Source organism: Mytilus edulis, chromosome 11 (genome assembly GCF_963676685.1).
Source record: "Mytilus edulis chromosome 11, xbMytEdul2.2, whole genome shotgun sequence".
In the NCBI taxonomy this organism is placed as follows: domain Eukaryota; kingdom Metazoa; phylum Mollusca; class Bivalvia; order Mytilida; family Mytilidae; genus Mytilus; species Mytilus edulis.
In genome coordinates this window covers 30,159,431-30,185,326 of record NC_092354.1, presented here as the reverse complement: position 1 = coordinate 30,185,326, position 25,896 = coordinate 30,159,431, and positions in this window count along the sequence as shown.

Genomic DNA, 25,896 nt, shown 5'->3' with positions numbered 1-25,896 from the left:
TTTGAGGGTCTCATTTTATCATTCTATTATTGACATCATACCAAGTTATCAGTTGCAATTTCTATTTTTGTGCATTATCTTGAGGATTTGATAATGACAGTTTATTTTAGGTGGACATAAGTTGTTGCTCTATAGTATACCAGGACTTTATTGTAGATAAACGTTTCATAGTTTCTCGTATTTGTTTGTTAGTTTGTCCGAATCTCCTTTATTATACCGATAAACGAAGAGTCGGCCTTTGAATGTAAGAAGTTAAGCGAATAAATTCCCCTGACATCTCATCGATCTCTTTGTCTACATTTTGTTTAATGTCTTTATTAAGTTATTGCAAGGAACCATAGACGTTAAATCCGATGCCTCGTATAAAGAGAGTGGCACACTCTTTGCACGTTAAGAACCCTTGCAACAACATTTTGAGGCATGTTGCAAGGCAAACATTCTGTCCCTATCCAGAATATACTAGCGGCATATTGCTTGTAGTGAAATTTGGTGATCATTTTTCTCATTTCCATGGATGTTCTTTGGCCCTGAAATTTTAATCATGATTCATTGACTTTTAATGTTTTGGATTTCTTATATGTTAAAGCTGACCCTTTTTATTTTAACATTTGCATTACACTATCTAAATACATAAAGGTGAGACATATATCTTTATCACAGTTTATTTTTTGATTCAGTAATGTCTAATTAAATTTGAAGTAACAAAATTTTCAGCGGTAAAATATATTGTATGTTTTTTTTGTAGATTTATTATTGGAAGAGATTAGAAAAGATTGTGATGAAAGGGATGTAAACCAAGATGAACTACCTGTATATGAGATTTCAGATAGAGTATGTGGGAAGGACATAGAAATTGCTAGATTGTCTGATCTTGCTGATATTGATGATGTAGAAGATGTTGATGACCAACCTGCAGCTAAAACAAAAAGTGTTCGCTGGCAAAAAAATGAAATTATAGAGATTGAAGAATACTTCTCAGAAAACCTAAGGACAAAAACATGCCCATCCAAAAAAGAAGTTATGAAAGCAATTAACACAAGTAAAAAGAAAAAAAGAACATTGGCACACTATCATAAAAAAAATCTCAAAATCTTTTGGTGTTGTTGATTAATTGTATATTTTATGTTAATTGTAGTTATACTAACTATTACAGTAGTAAAATAGTTAATTGTATCCTTATATAGAGGCACTATATATATGTGGGATTTTTGACAAGAGTCAAATTATATATGGTCATGTACATCCTTCCCAGATTTAGGATTATAGCCCTGTAGCATTTAGTCGGTTGTAAATTATGCTTAAGGATATACATGTTAGTTAGTTTCATTCTGAAATTCAGGGCGGTATTATTGAACTTGTCATTTAGACATTGAGATAGTTTTCTATTTTGAAGTGTTATATTGTCAGTTAAGGTCTGAACAGTTTATACATGTACATGCATGTGAACATTACACAGAGTCAGGGTTTGAAGCAGTTTATCGTCTTGTAGTGAGACCCAAATCCAAGACTTTTATAAGTTGGAATAGCAACGGCTATGGTCCGACTGTTATTTGTCCTGAATAACCTGTTGAGGTTGGCACCCTGTGGCAACTCTGGTGTGTAAATTGTTAGGAGTTTGGTGCTCCATAGATAAGATAGCTGTTCAGAGCTCGATTTTCATGTTTATTTTACATGGGTTATTAAAAAAAATTTCTATGTCAATTTTCCCCTTATCCTGGATTTAGGTGGTCGGATACTTAAGATACTCCGTGTCAGAGATTAGATAGTAATAGACGTTGCCCGTCTTCCCCTTGTGAGTTTTTGTAAGATTATATAGTCGTTCCTCCTTTTTAAGATAGATGGAGGTGTAGTGTAATTGCCCCGTAGCTCTAGGCGGTTTCCTAACCTTTCACAAGGGTACTGGTACATCACCGAGGGATCCGAAGGGACATATGACATGACGCAACAGTTGGGTACTTCCAGCCTCTTCCTCGAGTACATCTCTCTCTTACCACGGAACGAACAAGGCAATGCGCCTGATCATTGGGGCTAGACGAGGTTAGCGGGGACTGACACCTTATAGGAAGGTACGGGCACTCTCACACTAAGCATAGCTTGTATCAACCCCTCGGGTTACCATAGAGCTCAGCGAGACAGGCCAAATAACACTTAAGTCTATTCACGGAAAAGTAGAAAGACCTAATAATAATCAGAACATATACAATAGGTCTTTCCACATACCAGTGGAAAGACCTTAATATATATATGTATCGCTAGATACGATGCAAGAGTAGAAACTTAACAAATATATGTATCGCTAGATACTATGCAAAGGCAGAAACTTAACAAGAGATTTAAATTCGTTACCACTTAAAATTGTACGTGATTCAAGATTCCGAATCATAAAACCGTTTTTTTTTATTTCGAAAAACGACGGTATTGTAGTTGTTGAAAGGCTATAAACTTGAAATAGGAGCAAGTTCATTAATTTGATGTGCCTCTAGAATTCTATGAAAACCACTGTTTAAATTCGTTATTGGTTCCACATGGTCAGCCTGTTAGTTGTATTGTTTCTCAATTGTGAACTAGCCTATTTTATGTAATCATGAGATTATTCAATGCCAGACATGGTAACTTTATTGAAAACCCAAACCTTTCGCCTTGGACTCTCATGTTAGGTAATGCAGTGCGCCATACATATAGAATTATTGCATACTGTGTTCGCAATAATTTCCTTAAAACAAATTTATAAATTTAGATATTGATTTAAGGTTCATGTGGACCCTATGGCTAAAATGGCCGTAGTTTCACCTCAAAATTTTCTCTCGAGTACAGGCAAACCTATGCATCTGGAAAAGTTATAAGGCATAGCATGCCCTAGATAAATAGAATTCAAATGCATTGTATGATTCATAATTTAACTGGATTTTGCCGTACATTTTTTTCGTCTCTGCAGACGATGATAAAATTAACAAAGAGTTGAGTTTACCTTGATATGGTCCACTAAGGTCCACAGTTTAAATGACCAATCATTGTCAGGTATCTATTGTTCATCTAATGTCCATGTCAATTAAAACTGCTCACTCATTTTTTTCTCTCTGGGGAAGTTCACAAACCTGTTTCCGAATTAGTTTATTTTGGCACCTTCTGGAGGAATGAATAAAAGTGCACGGCAAAATCCCGGTAAGTTTTTTATTTTTCTATAGCGTAAAGCATACTTAAAATTTATTTATCTAGGGCAGTCTATGCCTGAAATGATTTTACAGATGCGCATGTTTGTCTGTACTCAGAGTAAATTTTGTGGTGAAAATACAGCCATTTTAGCCATAGGGTCCACATGAACCTTAAACAAATGTATATCTGGACGTACTCAAAAGTCATTTTGTCTAATCAGAACCCTAACCTTTGCACTGCATGATTTAATACTTTTACAGTTCAATGATACTATTTGCAGTGTAGTAATTGAGGCTTCTGTCGGTTGTGCTACCTGATCTGCCATTGGAGGCTTTGCTGACCTAGAAAATGCTGTTGGTGATTTGGAATTAACGGGTTGGCAACTAAGACTTGTTGATTGTAATTAGTTAACTCTATGTCAGCGACATCGGTTCTAGCAATATTGTTTCTGCTTTGCTCGTTAGGTCTCAGATCTTGTACCGTAACATCTTTCTCTTATTCGGTTGTATGTGCTGAGGCCTGTTGATTGATGTTAATGTTTGTGGTAATGATGGTATAGAGGGTCTTTCCTGTGGGGTAGTATTATGTACGAATGGCATCTGGGTTATGATGATAGGTGTTATTTGTCCTGTATTCTGGTGAGCATTATATATAGGCGGTGGAAAGTTGTACCGAGCAGTATCGTTGTTGTTGATAAAATTGAGAAAGGAAATGGTGAATATGTCAAAGCGACAACCACCCGACCATAGAGCAAACAACAGCCGAAGGCAACCAATGGGTCTTCAATGTAGCGAGAATTCCCGCACCCGTAGGTGTCCTTCAGCTGGCCCCTAAAATATGCATAATAGTACAGTGATAATGGACGTCATACTAAACTCCGAATTATACACAAGAAACTAAAATTTAAAATCATACAAGACTAACAAAGGCCAGAGGCTCCTGACTTGGGACAGGCGCAAAATTGCGGCGGGGTTAAACATGTTTATGAGATCTCAACCCTCCCCCTATACCTCTAGCCAATGTAGAAAAGTAAAAGAATAACAATACGCACATTAAAATTCAGTTCAAGAGAAGTCCGAGTCTGATGTCAAAAGATGTAACAAAAGAAAATAAATAAAATGACAATAATACATAAATAACAACAGACTACTAGCAGTTAGCTGACATGCCAGCTCCAGACCTCAATTAAACTGATTGAAAGATTATGTCTTCATCATATGAATATCAGGGCCTAAAACTTGTCCTCTATGGCCTTCATTTACATTACATCCTGATGTCATTATGTTGCACTCTGGTTTTAAGCTTGTGGACTATATTCTTTGCGGGTAGTTCATATTTACTTGTGCTACGCCGTTGCAAATTTTGTTCTTAAGGGGGTTCTGGATGACCTCAGGGTGTGTAGGTACGCTTGGGCTTACTGTTGAGGCTATATTCATTGCAGCTCTATTATTTTCTTGCTTACTTTCAAAACTGGAGTTATTGACCCTATTTTCATGATGTATATCTAGTCTTGCATCAGTGATGTTAAGGCTCTTCGCTACTTTCTGTAGCTGATTTTCTACCTGGTCCTTGACGCGATTTGTTAATTTTTCATGGAAGGCCAGTATTCTGTTGTTAATTTTTCCTTGCATTTGTTCATTTAATGGTGTTGAGTGCCCCATACCTTGCGGATTATTGATATTAGTACTAGTGTGCATGTCAAGTCTACGTTTCATTGTATTGACTAATGATTCCAATTCACAATTCTTGGATTCTAGGTATTGGCAACGAGTTTCTAGGAGCACTATTTTAGACTGTTCTTTGAATACTGTTTCTTTCATTTTCAGATGTTCTTCAGCCTGGTTCGCCAAATAGCACAAGAAACCGAAAAGCTGCTTAGGTGGTGTTGTTTTCTCAACCACGCCACCTTAAGTTCTTATCTGATCGTGGATTATGCGTTCTTATATTTCGATTCGCGACTAATACGGTAATAAGTAGCGAAATATTCTTCTACACTGTGCCAAATTGTGGGATAATGTTATCAACATATCAATATTTTTTTCGGGCAATGTTCTCCGTTCTGTGCTGAAAAGCGACACAATAAGCATTTGTAATGAAATTTTATCGTGCGATACAACAATATTGTTTTCAGAATCATCAAATAAATTGATTACTTACATATAAAAATCAGTTCTAAGAAACGTGATAAAAATTAAAATCGTGTTAAATATAACAAAATTAGTTATACTCATAATATATTCCAATTTCTTACGAATGCAACACTATTTGTAAATGGAACTTCAATGGAATCAATCAATCAATAACAATGGTGAGAAACATGGTCAACCATGGTTATCGATGGGCCAACCATGGTCGGCCAATTAACAATTTTTTCAAGCTATGGTCCGGACCATCTCCATTAAACCATGGTTGGCTGACTAAACATGTTTGTCAAACGCATGGTTAACCATGTTTGACCTATTTAATATTGTCAAACCATCATGTCAGTCATCTCCATTTAATCATGATAGGCCATTTAACAATTTTGTTAACCATGTTTTCTTCCCGATTGTCTTCAATGGATGCTTAATATCCATCAACAAAATTAAAAGGCATAATAAAAATCGGGACAAGGGATATTTACTCTGTTTTGTGACCTTACTGGGGCATGTCATGTATACTCTGATCCCTCTAGTCTTTGCTCATACTCAGAAGTGGAAAATATTGGTTTAACCAGGCCATCGCCACTCAAGGAGAACTGGCTAGTCTGTCACTATCTCAATTGGTTATAGCATTGATAAATCTGAAACATCATGATTCTAACAGTCAAAATACAGTTGTCTCAGAGACCTTAAAGAACAGAAGAAAAAAAGAAGAAACAATTATTTTTTTATTTCTCTAACTTTTTCTCTTTTAGCAAGTACTTTTTTTAAACAGCTTGCACTCTCTTTGTAATTTCACATTTAGTTGCTTTTTGGTATATTTTTTAGAACTATTGACACCAAGCAAACAGGCTGTCAGAATGACACACTGAGTCCTCTAACTGATTGTAAGATTTCGCGTTAGATAAGTGACCAGTTGATGTTGTGTGTCGTGACACTGACTCTACTTCAGTTTCTGGAGTTTCTTTAAGTATGATGATGCGTTCCCTGAAACTTTTGTACTCTTTATGTAACTCCTTGAATTCTTCTCTTGTAATATACTCTCTGAAATAAAATATACGTTTCTATAAACATTTTGTTCCCATTTATTATAATCACCAGCAAAAGGAAAGGACTTTGAAAAAATACATAGATCATAGAAACTAAACTGCAGGTATGAACTTTTTTCCGAGTACACATGGTTTGGTTTTCTCCTTACACGAGGCATCGGATTTAACGTCCCCAATCTGACCGGACATGACTGCAAACTTACATCCCGCACAGCCAAACGGGCTCCCCACTTCGGCAAGCGTTTTACTGCCTGTCGGAAATAGACCAAGTGACCATATTTCTATTCCCCAGTCACCCTCGGGGGAACAAGCATTTAAAAAGATAATTATTCTGAAGAAAATCATGGGAAAGCTTGTACGGTTTCTTTGGTCTCGCATACATTTGGGAAGATAATTATTCTAAATCTATTACAAGTATTATTTACTGCAAAGATGACAAAACAAAAAGATTGAGATTTAGGCATCAGATACATTGCAACTTTTACCACAAATCTTGTATGGCCAAGAATGGCCAACGTAGATACAAGTATCTTGTCTTAGGGAGGGATAAATCCTATTTTGTAAAGAATCACTCTGATTCAAACAAAAAATTCTCTGAAACTGATATTATCAAGATGCTTGATTTCTTGATTGACAACATATTTGTTACGTTCGGAGGACGTGTTTTTTAACAGACTGTCGGCATTCCAATGGGAACAAACTGTGCCCCTCTACTCGCCGACTTGTTTCTTTATTATTATGAGGCTGACTTCATGCAGGAACTTCTTAGGAAGAAAGATAAGAAGTTAGCAATATCCTTTAACTCTACTTTCCGCTATATAGATGATGTTCTTTCACTAAACAATTCAAAATTTGGTGACTATGTGGAACGCATCTATCCAATCGAACTAGAGATAAAGGATACTACAGATACAGTTAAGTCGGCTTCATATCTTGACTTACATCTAGAAATTGACAATGAGGATCGGTTGAAAACAAAACTTTACGACAAAAGAGATGATTTCAGCTTTCCAATTGTGAACTTTCCATTTCTAAGTAGCAACATTCCAGCAGCACCTGCATACGGGGTATATATCTCCCAATTGATACGATATTCCCGTGCTTGCATTTCCTATCATGATTTTCTTGATAGAGGTTTGCTGCTAACAAGGAAGCTATTAAACCAAGAGTTCCAAATGGTGAAGTTGAAATCATCCCTTCGTAAATTTTACGGACGCCATCACGAGTTGGTTGACCGTTATGGAATAACCGTTTCACAAATGATATCGGATATGTTCCTTACGTCGTAACTACAATCCCCTTCCCTTTCATGAATATGACCTACCGAATTAGACAATTTACCGGATGTGTAATCACATAAGCAACACGACGGGTGCCACATGTGGAGCAGGATCTGCTTACCCTTCCGGAGCACCTGAGATCACCCCTAGTTTTTGGTGGGGTTCGTGTTGTTTATTCTTTAGTTTTCTATGTTGTGTCGTGTGTTCTATTGTTTTTCTGTTTGTCTTTTTCATTTTTAGCCATGGCGTTGTCAGTTTGTTTTGGATTTATGAGTTTGACTGTCCCTTTGGTATCTTTCGTCCCTCTTTTTGTATATTTGACCGTAACAAAATGATCACTCTCAGTTGAGATGAGAAAGAAAAATATGGAAAATAATGATTCAAAGGCAGAACTTTTACTTTTATTCAGTAGTTTTATGAAGTGTCACATTTAATGCATTATCTATGTAGGGAAGACATTCTATGTATATCCTTGGATTCGAGGCAATATTGGTCGTCTTGTCAGCATCAAAAGGAACATAATTACAATCATGCTTTTGTTTGTTACAAACAGGGTTTTGAGTGTATTATCTTTGTCTTCATCAAATAATACATAACCGACCACTAACTTGTTTACCAGGGTGAATTCCCTTTACTATAAGACGTGTCACTGTACTTTTCTATTCCAAATTCATGTATTTGGTTTTGATGTTATATTTGTTATTCTCATCGGATTTTGTCTATTGCTTAATCCGTTTCTGTGTGTGTTACATTTTAATGTTGAGTCGTTGTTCTTTTCTATTTAATGCGTTTCCCTCAGTTTTAGTTTGTTATCCCGATTTTGTTTTTGTTCATTTTGTTCATAGATTTGCAAGTTCTGAATTATTTCGAATGACTATCTTTGTTTCAAATCGTCAGAACGTTTTCACCAAGTCCACGTATATATTCAGTCGTGAATCGAATTACGGTCATCATCTTTACCCCAGTGATTAATATAGATTTAGATAATTTTAAACGACAATAATGGTAAGCAAAGCAAGATATACAAATATAGATTTAAAAGGTAAGACCATAATGGTCAATTGACCCCATAAGAAAATATTGCCCTTTAAAGTAAAATTTATCAAGTTTTCGTATTTTTTGTATTTTTTCAAAAATATTCCATCGGAAACTACGAAGACTTAAATCAAACTTGACCACAATCAGCCTAAGGGTGTCTAAGAATGTGTATGATGATCATGCCTAGCAACAAACATGGCAGAAGGGCTAATAATACAACAGGTGGGAAAGTACAGTTTTTTACCTGTATTTCTAAATTCTAAAGCAAATGTTTAACGGTTGCATTATTTCATGCATCGTTAAGAACCCTTGCAACAACTCTTTGAGGGCCCGTAGGTGGCCTGTTGCAAGGCAAAATTTCTGTCCCAATCCAACATACCCCTCATTTTCCATTTTTCGTGAATCAGTTTCAATTTAATGTGTTTAGCATTCATAATTATTCATTATACAGGTATATCACAAGAAGAACAGATGAAATGTATTTTGTCAAAAAACTCATATGGTCTGAATCAATAACTCTTATTTATAAATCATCACACACTATATACTCATCACCAATACAGCCATGGACTATATATGTGAACATATTGTGTTTATCTTCTACCATGCTTAACTTATTTGTCGTCCAAATATATTTACCTGTATATTACCATCTTACAGTAGGTCACATAAACTGTCATTGGCATGTTCCTCATTCTGAAAGTCTTACATTAATGAGTTAATACTAAATTGTAAAAATGACAACATAGGATAACAATAACTAACACTGGTCTTTGGCCATGTCAACCAAGAAAGTAAACATTCCTTGAAAAGCACAAATTTTAACACAGATATAAATTAAAGAACCTCAGTGAGTGTGCTCACATACCCAACACCCTGTTCACATTGTCACTGGACCAATAAAATAACTCTTAGAATAAAACATGAATTTAAATTCCTGCAGATCCTTATTATCTAAATGTTTTTCCTTTCTTCCAGTCAATGTTTGTTAGTATTAATTTTAAAATGTTAGAAGATTACAGAGGAATGATGAACAAAAAGTAATATCATAAGCTGACATGCCTTTCTCTGAACCAATTGATGTGTTTCAACCATCATTATATCAACTTGTGCTTTTATTTGTTAGTCATTTTATGCAATATTCAGCACAAGACCTTTGGTAAATTTACAGTCCATCCAACCTTGGTTTACTCTTTGCATTGGTATTTAAAATTGTATAACATTTCAAAATCTAATAATCTTCTTACGGATGAAGACATCATCCCATCAATTAATAACCAGTACAAAATATTAATACAAACACAACCTATATAAACATATTAAATGATCAGCAGAACCGGTTCTTGTAAATCAGTATAATTCTTTTATTCCAACATTAACTTAATAATGTAAAAGGATCATATGTAAAATTGTAAAATATTTGTTACATTAAGATCTAAGGGGACGACCATTTGATATTCGGGGGGGGGGGCAGGAGGATTTGTTTTTGATCGGTTATTTATTTTTGTAAACTGAGAGGACAGATTATTCATTTTCTGCACTATTGAAGCAAGATTTTTTATTTTCATTAAAGCAAGGGACTGATTATTCATTTTCACAACTATATTTATGATATTTGAAAACGTACATTTTTTTAAAATATTTGTTAATTAATGAGTTATACATGTATAGCAAGTCATTATGTACCATTTAATCAGAAAAGATCATTATCCCCTGCAGAAATTTTAAGATTCAAGATTTCATTCATAACCCCAGACACATACTTGTGTACAATAGGACAATATAATAAACAAACATTTTAAGATAATACACAGTGAGACAGGACAAAAGAAACACAAATATAATAAAGAAGATGTGGTATGATTGCCAATGAGACAACTATCCACAAAAGACCAAATACATAGTAATAAGTATATTATAAAAGACAATTGGTATAATTAGATTTTAAAAGTATTTTATAATTTTCTTCGCAAAATGAATCATTTATATTCCAAAGCAATATTGCATACATACATAGTATTAAAGTTAATATAGTTTGGTTTTACCTAGCCTCTTTTTAAAGTATTGTCAAACATATTTTGCCGAGCGGAGCGAGGCCAAAAAATTTTTGAAGGGTTTTGGAACCGCTGAAGGCCCAAAAAGCTTTAGACCTGCTGAGTTATTTATTTTCAAAACATTGCAAGTCAGATTATTTATTTTCAAACTACCACAGAACAAACCACATTTATTTTTGTGAATATCAAGGCTGAGTTATTTATTTTCAAAATCCTCCTGCCCCCCCCCCCCCCAGAATATCAAATGGTCGTCCCCTAATACATCAAATTTATTACCTGTACATTGTCATTTGTTGACGGACTGTTGTCAATGGATGGTTGCTGATTGATTGATTGTTGGTTGCTTTACGCCGCATTAGCACAAAAAGGCTATATCGCGGCGAGAGCTAATTCGAATATTTTTACAATTTAAAGCATATTTTTAAAATAAGACAAAAAGTCCTTCAATATACTAAAATTCCTAACTAAAGCAAATTGAGTATATACAAATAAAAATCAACAGTAAAATAACGTGATAAAAATTAAAATCGATTTAAATATAATAACATTTTTAAATTTTATAATATATTCCAATTTCTTTTAAAAAACCAACAATATTTGTAAATGGAACATTATTAAATGAATCGTACATATTATTGACATTGAAATGCTTTTTACGAATATCAGCAAAGTCAATACAATTAATTAAAACATGTTTAATAGTATACTTGCAGTTGCAAGGAACACATTGTGGTTCATCTTCATTTTTTAAAAGATACTCGTGTGTTATTCTAGTATGACCAATACGACATCTAGTAATAACACACTGATCTTTTCTGCACATAATATTATCAAAAGGTTTGCCTAAATTAGGTTTAATTTCATGCAATTTATTATCATCTTTTTTACTCCATTTATTTTTCAATATATTAAAAACATATTCTCTAATATTAGATTTAAAATCAGTATATGGTATATCACAGTTAGATAGAGGATCACCCAGGGCATTCTTTGCCTCAAGGTCTACAGCTGTGTTTCCAAGGATTCCAACATGACTCGGAACCCATAGATGGTTGCTGAAAGTAAAGTAAAACAACCATTGTATAGATAAGTTATATATCAGTAATATCTGTTAAATAATTAGAAATTGCATTTCTGTACATGCTTTTTCCAAATATTATTCATTTCAAAATGTGTTGTTATATATCTATTTTCTTACATTGTTTCAATTCCAGAATTTTCAACATAATACCATAATAGCATAAAAGCCACCTAGTAACTTTAAAAGACATCCATCTTTTAAGAAATAAAATAATTAAAAAAACAATAAGGTTTCATACATATCTATCCCAAATATCCATCATATACTTAGCAGATCACAAGTACAAGAAGGAGTTTTATAAAATAACCAATATGATTCCAAGTCATAATGCAACATCTAAATTTAAATCAAAACTTATTCAAGTAAAATTGAAGTATGTACTGAAAATAGAGTTATAAGAATAAATGCTGAAAATTTACCAAAGCATTCTTCCATGACACATACTGCAGCAAAATCTTATTCATTTCAGCGGCACATAGGCTGCCTTGTCCTGAAGCTGTTTGAAGATAATTATAGATTATAAAATTATAGTTCATTAATTTCTTTAAATATGTTTAATTGCAATTAACACTTTGCTTATAATTGTATCTTTCAATGATAAACACTGATTTCATTAGGCACAAGTGAAATATGTTTTTTTGTTATTTTCAATGCACAATAGTTTTGCAATTACCCTATTACTGTACAAAAAAACAGTAAAATGCATGTATTATTTTACTGAAATGTTGTAAATTTATAAGTTATTGCCATGTTTTTTTATGACGAAAAATGCAATAATATAAATATCATTGCAATAATTAATACTTACAATTTGAATATTTTTATATGAATCGAACAGGATTGTTCTCCATATCACAAAAATAAGAAACACATGTTTGTCTTATATGGCAAAATCAAATAATAATTGCATGTAATAATTTCACAATATATACAGTGTATTGGTGAATTAAAACAATATCAGCCCACAAAGAACACTGTCGGATTGTGATTATCATGGAAAATAATTCACAATATGTCAAGTCTGCATAATATTCACAGACATATAAATAGAATAATAGGTAGTTTCGTTTTTGATACTGACTATAGCTATACTGGGTTGTAGCTTTAACACATTCCCAACTTCCTTTCTCAATTTTACATTTTGTACAAAACAAAGAGTTAAATGTAATCAGGTACTATTAAATCAAAATGAATTTCCTTCTAGTTATGAAATTACTCATGTCAGTAAGCTAAAACCAACATAAATGTAATTTTTGTTTCATAAATGTTTTCTTTTATGTAGGAATGATACATGCTGGCCTAGGATATGCTCAAATAAGAAACTTTCTGACAGAATGCAACTTACCAGTCATGAGTAAATCTTGCTTCCAAATGCATGAGAAGAAAATTGGGAAAAATCTTTGTGTCTGCTGCTGAGGAATCACGTAAGAATGCTCAACAACTCGAAAAGGAAATTTCTGCAGATAAGGTAATACTATATATTATAATAAATTTGACTTTATATTTGAATCTACTTCTGGACCTCTTTTAAAGCTGACTTATACATATATCTATCAAAATAGAAAAAGTGGTATGATTGCCAATGAGACATCTCTCCACAGAATACAAAATTACACAGGAATTATTATTCATAGGTCACCCTACGGCCTGAAACAATGAGCAAAGCCTATACTGCAAAGTATGTTATTAAAGACACTGGAATTACAAATGTAATACTATTGAAGATTTATTAATTCAATTATATATATAAAATACTAAGGAAAATTTTTCTAGACATTCAATGCGTTGTTTCTGCGGGGGACCTGACAAACTTGCATCTAAATGAAATGAAATCAATAAACGACGGGAGCAATGTCAAATTGCGATGAATTTTTCAAAAGACAATGGGATCAATGTTCACAATTTCAACAAACAAAGTAGAATCAGTGGTAGAGACTACCTGAGAAGAGTTCGGAGAGCTAAATATAGATTGTTGAAGTCCAGAATTTCTTTAGCAACCACAAGACCATCAAAACAATAAAAAGGAAATTTAGGAGCCGCAAAGGCATTAAAAATATTGGAATACATTTAGCACCTAAAATGTTCAAATTCAGCACCATTAACAAGGAAGGCTAATTAACAGAAATGAACAAACAAATATATGGAAGAAAAATACCTCTCCAGGACATAATTCAGGCTTTTGTCAGATCGTGTGGTTCTCTGACAATATTCCGAGTGAATACATATTGCACAAATCTGTAATGATACAATATAAATCAAACCTTGAAAGCTAATTATCCCACGTTACGGTAAAATTCCATACATTAGAGAGAAAATCCATAATATTCTGATGAAAAGCATAAAAAACTGTGAACACTTTTCACTTTTATTATTTTAATTATTTTATTTTTTTTTTTTGGAGGGAGGGGCCTGAGGTATACAACCTCAGGCCTAATGTATGTCTTAAACTTGATGGTTTTTTTCATTTCTGCCATCTCGCTCTGAAAAGCGCACCAGAGCACTTCCACCTCTGGGTCCATCCATTCTACAGTCTGCAAAAAAAAATCATTATTGAGTATACGATTTTAAGATAAAACGTTTTAATTTAAATGAAATGAAGTAATAAAAATGAAGCATGACCCAAATTACGCATGTAAATGGAACAACGCTTTTTTTTTTATCGTTCTTCAAGTCAAACTCATTTATACGGCGTGTATCATTTGTCTCGCATTTGTTTGTCTCATACGTTTACTACATATTTAAAATTATTTGATGACTATGATTCCAATAAGATAACTAAATTTGAAATGAACTTTACTATAATTAAGGGACCCCAAGGGTGACTGGGGTATAGAAATATGGTCGCTTGGTCTTCTCCCGACCGGCAGTAAAACGCTTGCTGAAGTGGGGCGTCCGTTTGGCTGTGCGGGATGTATTAAGTTCGCAGTCACGTCCGTCAGAAGGGGACGTTAAATCCGATGCCTCGTGTAAAGAGAGTGACACGCTCTTTGCACGTTAAGAACCCTTGAAACAACTCTTTGAGGGGTCCGTAGGTGGCCTGTTGCAAGTCAAAATTTCTGTCCCTATCCAATATACCCTCATTTTCCAGTGGCAGTCCAAATTTCCCCGACCATCATCTTAGATGGCCTCTATTACAACAACCTACCTATTGTATTTATTGTGAACTTGTTCTCGTCCGGAATATGCATGAAATATTTGCCACTAGACGTTAAGCAACCAACAATCAATCAATCAATACTATAATTAAGGTAAAGAACGTGTAAAAATTAATACTTACAGGGGATGCACCCTTTGAGCTGGAGGTCCTCGCCCTGGACTGGGGATCCCTCGTCCAGAGGACTCTTCTTGTTGGAACGTTCCAATTCTGAAAGACAGAAAAATATAATGTAAATTATAAACAAATATTTTAAAATAAGGAACTGTCATATAAAAGAATTATTTAAATAAGTCTTAAGATCATCAACGGAAATTAAGACAGTTATTTAGCCTGAATATTTTCCTCAGATATTATGACAAGCCTCCCTTCATTTGGACAATAAAAATCTTCGACTGTTTTGTTTCCATGGGTTGGCAGAAGATGTGCATTATCATAAATAGTAACATTTGGTCTATGTTTTAAGGACCTTTCTAAATCTATATAATCTCGTGGACTTTCTAAGCGCAACAAGTTTTTTTGTCCCATGCACTATTCCATGTCTGCAGCAACCAGTCAGAAATTGATGTCTCTTGAACTTACGTGAAGAAAGGATATGTTATTGACAATTATTCATAACTTGTTAATTTATAATTCCAAGAGACACTATATAAGCTTACTTGAAAAATACAATTCAACATGAACAAAAAAATTAAAACATTACAATCTATTTGAATCTTAAACATGCTATTCAAACTTAAAGTTTGAAAACACATTGTACTTCTTTCACTTCTTAAAAGAAAAAAATGTACGAGACTGCGACACTCAAAGAAAGCATTTATATATATAAAACAACTACAGGGTGTAAAACAGGATTATACTTATTTTGATGATAGTTCCATTTACGTGAAGTTATTGATTTGATTCCTTATACTTGTAAAAACAGAGATTTATTTATGATATTTGTATACAATCATATTGCTTATTTTACCAACCTTTCAGAACTGCTGGGCAGGAATATTTTTATTATTATATGGGACCGTTATAGTCTCTTTCTCCATGGCCGGTTTCGACTTACATCACCATAGTCATACCTGATTTCATCTCCTAAATATATATCTCTTCTGGAAAATAAAACTAAATGTGGGCTCCCATCCACAACAATTCTTTTTATTAAAGCATTCTCATCTGCTCCAACTCCATCATTGACAAACCTTCCCATTTGTTTAGAAAAAGTAGCATCTATGCTAAAATAATGATTGAGATACAACAATGACAATGTTTGTTTCAAGGTAAAATTTAAAATTTTCAGATGACTACTTGTATGTCAGTATGTGTGACATTGACATTTAGCCTATATATAACTACTGACACCACAAATCAACAGTCCTTTTCCTTACCCAAAAAGTCTTCACCTATCATGCCTATGTAAGTTTCCTTATTAGCCATGCACATGAAGAAGGCTGTTAGAACTGAACATTGAACTATTCTACTTTTGTATCTAATATCATTTTTATTTAGATAAGCAAAAAATTATGACTGCAAAACATTTTGATGAAGAGAATGAACTTAAATGACTAGTAAAACAATTACAAGAATTCAGAACAACACATATTATTTTACTTTAACTTTCCCCAAAGTAATTCATAGTTTATTCAGTGATATAATAAGAGAACTATATAGAAAAAGAATGATAGTAAGTGGGATGTTTTCTTTATGCCATAATATTCAAGAATAATTTTGCTGTGTAACAAAGGCTTAAATAACTTATGCATCGGAAACCAATTTTCAAAAGAAAAATTGTATTTCAACCAGTAAGGGTGACCATGACTATTTGACCTTCTGACAGATAAAAAAAATTATTCAAATATAGGTGTCTTCACTGCTGCTAAATATATCACGTGTATACCTTTCATTTATATCAATGAAGGCTCAAAGAAGTTATACATAAAAAACCTAAATAAGTGTGTGTGAACTTAAACTTGGAACTGCTGATCCCCAAATCTGGCATCTGTATGGGTTATTTTCAAAAACTTAAAACTTGTCAGTACATGTCTACTTTTTTATTATTATAATTGTTTGGATTGCTTTTTATCTGAAGTGATGTAACAAATGATTTACGATTCATTGTTTCAAAATATGCATGACTAACAATGGTTTGGGTAAAATTGTGATTATTTCAATCTCATTTTTACCGCTAGTTTCATGCATAAAGTGTCTGAGTATCATTATTCAAATACTGTTTTTTGTATGTTTTCTGATTGCCATGGTCACTGCATATTGTAATAAATTGTCAGCTAAATAACAAACCTAACAGATAAACACTATTTCTTTAAGAGCAATTCTCTGTAACCACCAACCATTTTATGTAGAGGGGCCGGCACGCATTGTCGCCGATTTTCATGAAACTTGGCCAAAACATGTGATCATGTAAAAAAGTGACATATGAAAGAATGAATCAATCGATCAATGAAAAAAAAAGATAAAACAAGTTGTGTCTCGTACTACATAAACATATATACATGCTCTACTACAATACTATTAAAAATTAACATTGGGAGAGGAGAAACATCGTCTCATTCTTTACTTCTTCTTGTCCTCCTCCTTCTGTGGACGACCCGCCATTTGACATACCATATAACTAGGGCGAGTAACACCCCACCTAAACAACTCTAGTTTATCTGGAGAAATATAAATATAAACACTAATAAGAATATGTCAAACTATGACAGTTTTTGTGTCGCACGTACTAAAAGAGTTCCATGTATACTTTTAAACAGGCAATGATAAAGGGCTCTCTAAAGTAAATACATTTATCTTCTCTAGAGCTGCAAAAGGCGGATTCAGAGGCGGAGGGTTTATGGAGACACGGCCCCTTTCGTGGGAATCACTTTGTTGATTGTATAAGGAATCACTGAATCATGACTAGAGCGGCTCCTCTAGGAGTTTCTGAGGTCAGTCAGCGCACCTCCCCCACTTTTAAAAAGTTATGGGCCACTGACATCCAGTTTAATATTCAGCAATGTATTGATTCAATCAATTGGCATAAAAAGCCTGACGCATACCAAAGTCACTGTAAAATCTCGAACAATAAACATGATCAATGGAAAGCAAATCTCTGGAAAACATTTGGTTCATTATATAGGGAATCACTAACACTTGACTTTTATAGCCGATAGTAAGTAATTGTCACTAAAAGAAGGATGGACTTGCGTTAAGACATTTGGAACACATCCATAACATTCATGAAATTGAAATTCTATAATGCTCAATCAAATAGTCGACAATAAGATTTTTAAGTGAGGATATTAAAGTTCATTTTCTGTAATTCTGTATAAATATCTTATTTAATAAAGATATTCCTCTATATATGAATCTATACCTTATCAATGTATGATTCCCATCTATATGCCATAATGAATTAGGACCTGCAACACGATATTTACGTCTTTGCACATTGTCACACCATCTCATTGCCACAAGCCTAGCAAGAGCCTCTCTCACTGTGGTTGCTTAGCAAAAGTGACCACAAACTTTTAATCTTGCTTGATAGACCTGTAGCCTAGATGGGGATTATCTTCTATAATTGGCTGCAGTAGCTATATATATATATAATTTTCAACAATTTAGCTAATATTTAAACATATGAAATTTAATAGTTGCATGTAATTAACAACTTCCCTTATAACTATATATATATATATATTTATTTATTTTTTAATAATTTTTTTTTTAAAGTCCAAAATAAATTGCAAAATGTCCAAAACAATAACAGTCCAAAATGTCTTTCACCATCCAGGTTTCTTTTTTAACTGCAATACCTGCCCTCCCTTCATATTCGGCATCTGGAAAATATATGCTTCATGGTCTCTGGGAACGATAACAGCTCCATGTAGATTCGGAAATAATTCCTTCTTATTTATTTGCTCACTAAGAATGCGTCTTTCCTTCTTAGCTGCTTCCCTTGCCTGTACGTTTCTCTTTGGTTTTATAACACGTTTAATTATCTCGCCGGGATCAATATAATTCATATTATCTACCAGCTGAGGGATGGTGTTCAACACTTCTTCTGTGCGGGCTTTAATATTAAGCTTATGGAAGTCCCTCAAATGCTGAAGAAGGTAACATCTTCCTAATTTCCTCTGACATAGACGGCATATAATTATTGAGGTTTTCTTGGTATGAAAACGGAGCCAGTGTTTACAATACATTCCTATGTTCTTTATAACAGGGGTTTCACACCCCTTTACCTCACAGGACATTCCTTCATCCGGTCTGAAGGTATAACAAATTTGGCTATTGAAATTTCAGACATGCTGAAAAAGGTAAAATACAATATTAAACATTATAAAAATTTCTCTCTAGGTAGGTTTCCCTTAGGATTTATAAATCTCTTATTAGTACATGAAATAGAGTAAACTGTTGCAGTACGTTCTGCCGCAATATCTTTCTCTTAAAGGTGGCTCGTTCTATAATGTCGGCCTAGTTTACATGTTTGTTACGTCAATTTCAGAAAGTACATTTTCAGAGCATTTGATGCTTGTTTTTAAAGAGTTCCATTAATTTAATCTTAGGTATTTTCGTGACGTGTGACTATTTCATATTCATGCATTTACTGTACTGTTGTGTATAGAAGTTCTCATTTTGAATAAAAATTGTGATTTCTCAATTTAGGCATAACTATAACGAAGTTAGTATATCAAGGCCAAAATTCTGCAAGTTTCTGGTTCTAAGCATATAGTGTTCAAAGTTTTTTTTAAAAATACAATGAGGGAAACGTAGGTTTGAGTACCGAAACTAATACAAGATCAAAGAAGACGGGTTGACAGTGAAGGGTAAAACTCAATACTTAATGACTTGCTGCAGGGGCATACAAAAAAAATGCATTTAAAGAATAATCCAATGTAATTGAAGCATGAAAAACTGATAGATTTTTTAAGGTGTAACTGATTTCAGTTATAACTCTCATGTCAGTTTTTATCAAATATACTTTTTAATAAATAACTTTAAAACAACGATACCTTTAAATTCTGCTAATTATCGTTGTAAATACACACACACATGCCGGTTTAACTCCTTCTGACCAAACCACTCTGACAGCTTTTCCCTGAAGGATAAGGACAAAACTTCATGGCCCAATCCATGATGATCAAATCTTCTCCAGGCTTTAACTAATCCAGAACGTCCATGGTCGGTTAAATCATCTTACAATATACTGACGCCAACATATTATATGGAATCTGACAGCTCTATGTCTCCGAGTAGCTCAATATATAGGTCGTCTGGATAATATGCAATACAATAAAAAGAAAAATGAAATTGTATCTGTGGTATGATCATACTTTCTGCAAGTCTTCAAGGTTTTTATTACGTACCAGCTCGAATCTTTCAGCCAAACATTGTCTGGCAATCCCGTAATCTCCACATCCACTTTTCCATATTTGTATGGGCATTTGGTTGAAGTGGATGATTTTGCTTTGATATTATAACAAAAAAGTAAGGAATCAATATACTAATGCAAGAGAAAGAAAGAAAGCATTTACTTTACAACTATCACTAAAAGCTAAATATTTTCCTTTTTGCTGAGTCTAAGTTTGAGTCAAATAATGAAATGTCTTTTTAAAAACTTACTTTTTATAAGATTCCTTTAGGAAATGGATTGAATTTTATTATATTTTGGTGCTTTTTTTTTTTTGTAAATAACGCAAATCAAGTTGACTGTTATCAATAATTTATCCTACAGTAAACTTGTTCACTTGTAGCATATCAGATGTGTGTTCAGCTTATCTGTATTTGTTTTCTCTCTACATAACTTACCCCATGCAGAATTAACCTGCTTCCTCACCAGTTGTTGAAGGTCTTTCTTTTCTAATTCTTTAGACCCAACTTGTGTTTTTCCTGTTAAAAAAAGATGATGATGATGATAATGATGAGCCGGATCTTTTTTTTTTTCTTCTAAATTTTGAGAGACTTCTGTTTTTCCTGTTAAAAAAAGATGATGATGATTGGCCGGATTTTTTACGTGTTAGTTCACTAGGCAACAGTGGAACACATAATTTTACCTAGGTGGCGTTAGTTTGACTTCGAAACTATCAACAATCCCTACTCTTATATGCCAGGTACTCAGCAGAGAAGTAGCAAATACCAATTGTCAATTCTCAAACTTTACATTGACAATCAAATTTGCTATTTATAGCCGTTTCGACAATTATAATTTACGAACGAAAACACAAATAAGAGTCAAGTATTTCCTTATAGCAGCAAACTCTTATAAAAAAATTAAACACTTATCATTTACATCAAATACAAAAATTAAACACTTATCATTTACGTCAAATACCTGTCACATAGGTTTGAAAATTGTCCTGCATTGTCATGCTAAAAAACATCAGTGCTCCTCTTGAGGCAAACACCACTGGATTCACCTCCTCCGTCAACTCCGAACTCCCTATCTCAAACCCCACTGATTCCAATACTTCACTCGGCAATTCTAATTTACACATAATGTAAGTTGAATTCACAAAACAAAGGTACTGCACCGCATTAAATAAATTGGAAACGATCATTTGTTTACTGTTAAGTGATAGATCCATCCATCTACAAAGGCTGAAAAATTAGGACATGAACAACATTTTCTTGGAAAATAAATCAGAGAAATATTTAGACTAATACAGGACATACAAATTTCTTGATTTACTCATGCTTAAAATAGAATTTAGAATTGAATTAAAGAAATAATGACTTTTAATTTATATTTTTTCTTTCTTATAACATCAAAAATGTGGTGCACACTTTAAAATAACCATGCAGATATGTGTACCACACGTTAGATGATATTTCTTATATGGACAGAATTTTTGTAAAGTTATTCAATAAGAAACACAAATTGCTTACATGTAATCCTATCATGATGTTTGAATTACTATTTAGATGCTATCAAGAAATGAATCAGCAGACTTAGGCTGTAAAGGTCTGAAGGACTTGGGAAAAGCCCTCTTTTCAAGGTTTCAATGCCAAGATGAAGAAGCTGTTGAAAATATGACAGTTGCTTTGTGGTATCTAGTTTGTGGAAAATCCAGCCAAAGCCTTTATAACGAAGGAAAGTACAGACCTTAGGATATAAAATAATTGTATAAACTCTAATTTAATTCTTTAAATTTCCATTTGATATTTGGCATGTTGAACATGATTAGGATGAGTTGTTATTGTGTTAGCAATTTTCATGTCTGTTCTTTGTCAACCTCCTTTGTAAAGAGACTTTGGAACCAATGGGGTACTGAAAATGTGTGCATTAAACACTAGATTTGTATAAACATACTATATTATTGACCTTTAATTATTTTTCAGAGAGCATTTAGCTATGAAAAGAAGCAACTAAAAAGGCAGTCTGGGGAGCCCTTGGAGGATTACTGGACAGCCTTCAAGGGTTTCCTTGGGGATCTATTGAACAACCAGGACCAGGACAAATGGGTCCTGCTTAAAGACAGAGGAGAAGTCGAGAGAATAATTGAGATATATAATAAGTATGTAATATTAATATAATTTACATTTTCGCAAGCTTGTGACATATTATGTATACAATGATTTCACATTATTTCAATATTCTACTTTGTCGGGTTGTTGTCTCTTTGACTCTTTGACACATTCCCCATTTCCATTCACAATTTTATTGAAGATAATCAAACGTAATGATTATCCCGGGAAAATAGATTTAAAAAGTGCTTATAGACCTGTAACGTGTCATGATTCTGATTATCCTTTGACAGGCCTCCAATGGACTTTTAATGAGGACGATACTCCAACATATATGTGTGATGCTAAACTTCTATTTGGTCACGTGAGAAGCCCTAAAGTCTTTCAGCAATTAAGTGCATCTGTCTGTGAAATCGTGAAATCATGAAATGTACATATAGTATTAATTGCATTGCGTATTTAGATATTATTTTAGTGACTGAAGATACGTTTAATAAGTGTCAAACAGGAATTTGTTTTTTAATCGATACTTTACGTAGATTATGTTTCAACATCAGCTGAAATAAATAAAGGCAACAGTAGTATACCGCTGTTCAAAACTCATAAATCCATGGACAAAAAACAAAATCGGGGTAACAAACTAAAACCGAGGGAAACGCATTTAATTAAGAGGAGAACAACGACACAACACCGAAACGCAACACACACAGAAACGGACCAAGCAACAGACAAAACATCACGAGAATAACAAATATAACATCAAAACCAAATACATGAATTTGGAATAGACAAGTACCGTGCCACGTCTTATCTCAAAAATAAGAGAAAACACAAACGACTCAACGTTAAAATGCAACACACACAGAAACGAACAATATTATAACAATGGCCATCTTTCTGACTTGGTACAGGACACTTTTAAAGGGGAATAAAAGTGGTGGGTTGAACCTGGTTTTATGGCATAATGTAAATGTGCTATGAATGACGTTGTCCTTCACTAAAATAGATGATCCGCCTGCAGCACGTTCATCTACTTTAGAAAATGTGCTATACATGTTGTATCCTTTTAAAGATACATTGTCACTTTCTTTTAAATGAGTTTCTTGAAGACAAAATGCAATAGGTAAAAATGACTGAACTAGAAGTGTTAACTCGAGAAGATTTATTTTAAGACCTCGGCAATTCCATTGGATGATATTTGTCATTATTTAATAAATGAAGGGCGAATGTTGTCGAGTTTGCCAGCATTCTTATTTCGCTCACCCTGAGATTTGGATCTTTCGGGTGGCGGAACACTTTCGATATCCTTTTCAGTTTCGTCGATAAGTGTTGAAAATCTGTTGTGCGAGGAGAGTCGACGATCTCCAGGACCACACGCAGCTGGTTTTACCCCGCGATCTCGAATCAGAAGACTTCTGAGAGGATGTATTCTTTTGGACATCCTTCTTTTCTGGAGAACGAAGAGGAGATGGGGCTCTAGTAGACTTTGCACTGGACGAAGAAGATAACTTTTTGGATGCAGTTGAAGGAAGACTATTTGAGGTGGAAGAATCATCTATGTCACTGGGAAGATCCCAGACAGATTCACCGCACCAATTGTGTATTTCTACTGTTTCTTTTTTATTTGATTTCTTTTTCTCATTTTTTTCTGTGATGATAGTGAGCTCTGTTTTTTTCATTATGCACATTAAGAACCATAAGATTGTATAATCTAGTTTAGGTCATTGTAGAGCGTAAATGGGTCTTCATTCTTTGAAAGGAACTAAATGACCTTTCACTCTTCGCATTCGTTGCATATTCTTTCTCCCTTTGACAATGCTTTGAAGAAATGTATGATATCAGAAACAAACTGCTTCCCCTTTGTTTCCATCACATTCGAAATTTACGGTAAGCATCTTCTAATAAACGATTAAAAACGATGATAATCCCTATCACATACGTATCACGTTTTAAAACACAATCGAAAGCGCGTTAATATTGTTGGTATTTACACGGCGGTGTTTAGATGCATCTCCAGTTCCCGTATTTGGTAAACAGAAAGTAACTTGACACCTAGCGCTCTTTTCAAATAACTTGAACGACTACAGTTACAGCCACGATTACAAAGAAACAGAAATGCAAGCCCAGAATACATTTGCTGTGATGATATGGCCGACTGACAATGGTAAAATGTCAGTACATAGTCTGGGGAAAATTAAAGAGCCTCTTAAGCCATGGAATGACTTTAAACTCGGCGACAAAGGAAAGGCATCTTATCCCGGGTACAAAGAGTTGTGGGATTTTGAAACTTTAGCCATTGGTTGTAAGAACACACGATAATTCACCAATGCATGTATGAAAACAAAGGATGTTATGCATGTCGTCCTGATTAGAAATGCATGGAACAACAATGGAAGATATTGTTAGGTGTTTTCTGTCCATCAGACTTATTGTCTTATCATATCAAGAACAAGAAGAAAATATGAATCTTGTTAGTAAGATATAATAGTCATGATTCAAATTAAAACAATCCTCTTAAATATATGTTAAGACATTATATATTACTGTTTATGAAATATAAGACGTCTATACAAATAAACAATTTAATGTGGTTCAGCTGTACTTGGGAACTCCACAAGATTTGGTATCACACAAATATTAATGAATCCACAGTTTAGGTTGTTGAATTATTAATTAATAAATACATTTTCGGTTGGTTTAAAGATAGTGATTTGATGAAGGATGCGTTTTCAAGCTCGATGGAAGTTGAAGACAAATATAAGGAATTGGTTACTTCGCAGAATGTTTTATTGCAACCTTAAGGTAAACAACTTCAAATTCATACTATTACAAATTCTTTTATAGTCATGATAGTAGCAGTGATTAAATCTGTTTTTGAAACGGTACACATGCATGACATGCTGTATAAAAGTTTGCTTCTCTTTATACCAACTTCATTCAATGAAGAATAATTATACATTTTGTACACTTTTCAACTTTCTATTAACTGATACGTTTTTGTTAAATTTTTTTTCATCTAACAATATCAGCTTTTTCGGATCTAGCATTTTTGTGTATCAGCTACTTTTAAATATAAACACAGATTTATAATTCTAATTTTATTTTTAGATGTTAGAGGAGCAGTTTCAGACAGTGTAAGTGATGCCTTAACAAAGCACTGTTTTGACATGGACATGGGAGAAATCAGAAATTTGATTGGAGCAGTTTTATGTCCACCAAATAAAATGAAAGGTATCCTTAAAAACCATAGTTACTACAGAACAACGTGAAGACAATTTCTTCTTCATTTAACCTCTGAATTTTTATTTTATTTTAATATTTGATATCCATGAAAAATGGTATTCCTGGAATAATAATGAATCCACAGTAGATTTTTAAGTTTGTGCCGTGATCTGTGTTTCTAAAACAAATATTCTTATAAGTGGAGAGTTGTCTCATTGGCAATCATACTAAATCTTTTTAATTATATAATAAATAATAATAGATACATTTTA